This window comes from Staurois parvus, unplaced genomic scaffold, assembly GCF_062004578.1.
Source record: "Staurois parvus isolate SC_StPar_1 unplaced genomic scaffold, SC_StPar_1.0 ptg000131l, whole genome shotgun sequence".
Taxonomy (NCBI): Eukaryota; Metazoa; Chordata; class Amphibia; order Anura; family Ranidae; genus Staurois; species Staurois parvus.
In genome coordinates, this window is record NW_028317927.1 from 11,036,490 (window position 1) to 11,042,521 (window position 6,032).

Consider the following 6,032-nt stretch of genomic DNA (forward strand, 5'->3'; position numbering starts at 1 on the left):
AGACATTGTCATATAGAACTTCAAGGACCCATATAGCAGCCTGCTGGAAAGTGCCTTGGTCAGATTTAAAACTGCACAGGATTCCATCTACGCGGGGACCAGCACCGTAAGGCTGCATTACAGGAAAAACCCCAAGGATTCTTCCCCTTATCCAACAAGGCTCAGGTACCATCCATTTTGGCTCACAGCTTACTAAATGGATTCGATTAAAGCCCATGATTCTCAAAGGAACCATTCTATACCTTAGGTATGCTCTAGGAGCGCAAGCAACACTTTCAGTGACCACCTTACAGACACTAGCGAAACAACTGAAGTACTTTCTGTGTAGGAGGAGTTATATAGGGGAGGACCTCCTCTCTGATTGGTCAGAAAGTGTCTATTCACCTATAGGTGGCATATAACTCACATAGTCATAAATAACCTGTTCTGTGTCCTGTGATGTATGATAAAGACTTTTTTTTAAAAAAGAGACATGACCCCCCCCCATATCAATACCAGACCCTTATCCAAGCATGCAGCCCGGCAGTTCAGGAAAGGGAGGGGAGGAGTGAACACCCCCTCTTGAACCATACCAGGCCACATGCCCTCAACATGGGGGGTGTTTTGGTGGAGGGGGGCTCCCTCATAAAGCACTTTGTTCACATGTTGATAAGGACAAGGGCCTCTTCAACACAACCCTGGGTGGTGGTTGTGGGGATGCATGGGGTGACTTATCGGAATCTGGAAGTCCCCTTTAACAAGCGGGCCTCCAGTTCCTGCCCCATTGTAAATGACAAGGGTTGTGGGGCAGAGGCCCTTGTCCTCATCAACATGGGGACAAGGTGCTTTGGGGGAAAACCCCTTCCCCCAAAGCACCCCCCCATTTTGAGGGCATGTGGCCTGGTATGATTTAGAAGATGGGTGCATTCACCCTCACCCTCTCATCAAATTATAAAGTACATACTCAGTCAGATGTCTAGGTAAAGTTTTGGTGCTTTCTGAACTCCACTGTGCAGATCATGAGAGTGGGGAGTTGTTGTCCAGGCTTTCAGATGTTCGTGGCTGTTTGGTAGGGCTATACGCATCATCCCAAGTAAACCAATTAGGAGTACTGTCCTGCCCAACCAAAAGATCTTGGCAGTAGTACCTAGTAAAATAGTGTTCAAGTAGATGCCAATTCATCCACCCTCTTGCCTATACAGTAGTTTACTGGTCCCAATTGACTGTGGATTCACACAGGATTCGATAGACTGAGGTTAAACTTTGGTTGGTGGCTTCCTTATCCTCACCAACTTTTCAGGAATGAAGGTAAGTGTATTGGTGTTTCTTTTTGCATCACTATAAGTTTTTGATTTGACCTAGTACCTCTCCACTCTGGCTTGCAGGTTTTTGGGGTTCTGCTACTTTATTTGATGGCTTCAAACGTATGAGTGAGGTTCATAGATCACTACCTATTATAAGTTTTGCAGGCAATTCCCCAGTGGCTCTATGAGGAGCTGACCTGTAGTGTTGTAGAACAGTTACAGCTTGCTCATACAGATGTGTCTTAGGCCATTTTTAAATATCTTGTTAAAGGGTTCCACACTCCATTGGCCTGTGGATGGTATTGTGATGTTAAAATGTGCTTAATTCATGTTGATTTAAGGAAAGTCTCAAACAATTTTGAAATAAATTTTGCACAACTGTCGGTATTGATTGCTGGTGGTAGTCCCCATCTTGAGAACAATTTCTCCAAGGCAGTGATAGCAATCTTAGTGGTCATGACTTCTGTTGCAGCCACCTCTGGCCATTTTAAGTACAAATCATAAGCTACCAAACGGTATTTATGATGTTTTGGTGCTACTGTAATTCCTCCACATACATTCAATTGGATTGAATTTCTTGGTTGTCTATACCGGGCCACCACACTGCTTTTCTGCAAAGTTGTTTTGTCTGTTCCAAACCTAAATGACCTTCATGAGCCATTTTTAGAACTGATTATCTCAATGCAGTTTAAATTACTGCTCTGTTTCCTCTTAAAAGATGCATACCTTTCTGGGGTGACAACTCAGTTCTTACTTGGTAGTGTAGCACCCTCCTAGAGCTAGACCTCAATTGTAAGCTAGGAAGCCTGAGCAGCAGCCTGGGTGTGATAGTTAGCAGGGGTCAAACTTTGGTCAGAGCTGAGAGGCTCTGAAGACCAGCCCTCTGGAATTTCTCCCTGCTCTAGAACTTTGGAGAAAGATCTAGAAGCAGTGGGTGGATCTGAGGAGTGGAAGATCTGCACTTTTGAGGGAGCCTGGCTACTCCCTAACAGGAGGCTTGGCAGGGGGCACAGGAAAAACCTTAAAAGTGATTGAGCCTGCTCAGCTGTAGGAGAGTTCAGGTGGAAGACAGAGAGGGAATGTGAGGCTGAAGGCAGTGGAGCTAGAAAGGATGAAAACTCAGATCCTCGCCAGCCCCCAGAGTGAGGGCCACCTGTGCAACAGGAGCTAGAAGTCCTGGTAGCAGCCACCAACCCAACAGATGCACAGGAGAAGGACTGAGTGTAGACCTGAATAAATATGAAACAGCACACACCCCCCTAAATAAAAAAACCCAATTAAGTCGTTTCACAATCCTTCCCCTGAAGTACCAACATAAAAAGAAAATTATACAAACAGACTTAAATAAATACACCCAAAGTCCAAAAAAAAAAAAAAAAAAGTCCAAAGAAAGTCCAGAATTTGGAAAAAATATGCACATAAAGTCCTCAGTCTTGATCAATAGATACACACTGATCCAGGTGATTGGTGATGAATCCCCAAACACTCTTCATATACCCTAAAGCAAATAAAACCCACATATAATCCATGTTTTAAGAATGGAGTTTCCTCAGAAAGACCTCATCTTCTCCAGACACTTCCCATAGACCTCACAAACAGACCAGGGATCAGCGTATGTATCAAACAACATACAAATTTTATTGTAGTAACTTACATTAAAACCGATAAAAACAGCTTCCAGATTATATAGGCTGTATATACAGTGATAATACCCAACGATGGCTCCAAAACGATGGTCCTTAAGCTCTAGAAGGATGCCAGATAGAGACTAAAAGTCCCAGGGATATGACCAACCAATGACAAATTTAGGAGTCTGGAACACATGGTTGGTCATATCCCTGGGACTTTTAGTCTCTATCTGGCATCCTTCTAGAGCTTAAGGACCCAGTGATTATAATCACTACCTATGGCTTGATTTGACAGTTGCTGCAAATACCACATATCCCACTCTTGGAAGAAGAGGCCCTTTTTGTCATTTTTTTCTCCATTGTAACTTTTTTTTTCCTTTTTTTGGGGCCCTCTTCTGTTTCTTTCACCTGGCTTCCTTCGATTTTTCCTTTTTTTGAGGGGGGGGGGGGGCATTAGATATAATTGAAGTATTACCCCTGGAATCTGGTAAATATTCTCTACAGCATCTTGAGGCAGACATCTGAGGTCTTCCTCATCTCCTAGATTGTAAGCTCTAATGAGCAGGTCTCTCTGTTTCCTCTTGTACCAAATTGTATTGTAACTGTAATGTCTACCTTCATTTTGTAAAGTGCTGCGTAAACTGTTGGCGCTATATATATCCTGTATAATAATAATATGCCCAAACGGAATGTTGCAAGACTTTCTCCCTGGCTGCCCAGAGATCATTATAGAACTCTCTATGTAAGATCTCTTTAGGACATTAATTAGTGGTACGCTGAAACTAGGGGAAACTACTTATATGTCTCTATACTGAATTTTAGAGTAACCTAAAGAGGTAATTTCAATAATAATTGCTATGTTATCGGTAAAATATTGTACTGCCAAATGAATGATGCACCTTGATGTGACAGCACTTACATGCTGCATCTTGTAACTACATAGAAGCATTGCTCATATGATACCCTAGTCCTCTGTTATCATTGGTGCTTACTCGGCTGATTGTGAGTAGAGCTATATATTCCCTGCCTTGAGAGGAGAAGCGGATGCTGTTGTGGAGAGTTTTTCATCCTCCTGAAGCACCTGATAACACACTGTTGGTGCTTACTCCCTTCTTTTGTGATTGTGGCTTTCCTCATAAACAGTAGCAAACTTGGTTATTGTTTTATCGTATTGCCCATACAGGGCTAACTGAATGATCTCCGTTGAGTTCATTGTTCCTTACCATATAACACTACTTAGATGCTTGTTGATAGCAACAAAAAGAGGATAACATTTCTCATCATTACCCACGGAATTGGTCCATTGAGGAGCCACATGAATGAGGGGAAAGCAAAAAGTATCACTTTTTTATTTTTAAACAGTCAATTATATAACTCCTACTGCTTCTATACCTTGCACCACACATGCCTGGCCTCCTAGGCATTTCTGAGTTATTTTCTCCCATGGCTCCCCAATTTACAGCTCCACTATGGAGAAAGTTGAACCCTGCATTGTGTGCAGATTTTCATCTTTAGCCCTGACTGCTGTTCTTCTACCTTCTTCTGCAATCCCAGATTCCTACAAAGGTTTATTGGTATTATTTCATTATATAGTTCTAGTTGACACGGTACTAGTGAACTCTCATTAAAAAGTTCTTTTTCCCAATGTTTGTTGGGCTGGAGTGGCCGGTTTGGATGACGTGAGACCATGTTATGTACATGGGGGCATATCGTTCTTCTCGGCCATTCTGGGTACACAAGACACCTAACCTCAGGTGATTAGCTTTGCAGCTCTTGGCTTACAAAAATATCAAGAAGTCAGCCATTGGACTGACATGGTTAAATTACCACAACATTTCGTGTTCTGCATTAATTACTCTACTGAATGGAGGCCCAGTCCTCTGGGGGTGGACCTCTAACCTAATTTCAGATCCGGAATATTCAGAACTGGATAAATACAACTTTTTAAACCCTTGATAAGGAGATTTACTTGTAACAGATGACATTGTGCTTATTGAGTATTATTTAGATTTTTCATTCTGTCACCCTAGACACCACACAGCTAAAAGGATAAATGTTCTCCCCTGGTATTTGCATCACTTTAATCACTGCTTACCCCTAGTATTATCACCTGGCCTATAAATGGCCACACCACAAAGACCTGCATTTAGCGCCATTATCGCCTCAAGTTGTACTTAAATGCCTCTTCCTGAGTCGGATGTGCTGCTTGATTGGACCTTCCTTACTTCACACCCACCCAACGGGCTCAGTGAGCCTTTGCTGACCCTTCCAGACCTAACTTTTTCTTTACAGGCAATTTAGCATTTCTGACTTGCCTGCCGGAGTATTTGTGTATCTTTAGTCTTTACCCCCCCTCATCTCCCCTCCCTTTTTTTTTTTTTTCTTTCTTCTCTCTCTCTTCTTCTCTTACTCTTTTCTCTTCTCACTTGCCCCTTTAAGGTTTCCTCATCCTTCCTTCCTTCTTTCTTTTTCCTCTCTCCAGTGAGTTCATTGTTCCTTACCATGTAACTCATAAAACAAAAAATGCAGCGCAATACTATAAACTTGCAAATAATGCTAAATAATACAAACATGCATATGTGAATATTGAACATAAATCGTGCTGCGTGACAATATTATTGAAATAAATATACACCCTTATCTGTTCATATAATGCATGTAACAGTGCTACATACATAGTGTATCCAAACACAAATAAATCATCTCAATGGTGAACCATTCCTTTAATGCGCCCCAATCTTCACATGTGCTGATGCAATATGTCTCCTGTGCATCATATATCAAATATCATCAATAAGTGTCCCAATATTATGATAGCACAATCCTGATGAAGTCACATGTCGTGACATAACGTGTAGGGTACATTGATGACGTCAAGCCGTAGAACCGGAAGTGCACATACCGCCATCTTGAATAAGGGATCCATGTAGTTCATTCATGGAAATACACTGTATAGAGAGTCCTTGGTCACTTTGACACTCAGAGGCCATGAAACTTGAAGCACTGATTTCTGGAGAATTAGATTTGGTTCTTAAAAAAATTAAAATGGGTAAAAGTCCAGGGCCAGATGGCCTAACACTGCAATATTATAGAACTTTCCTGGAGGTTTTAAAACCTAGAT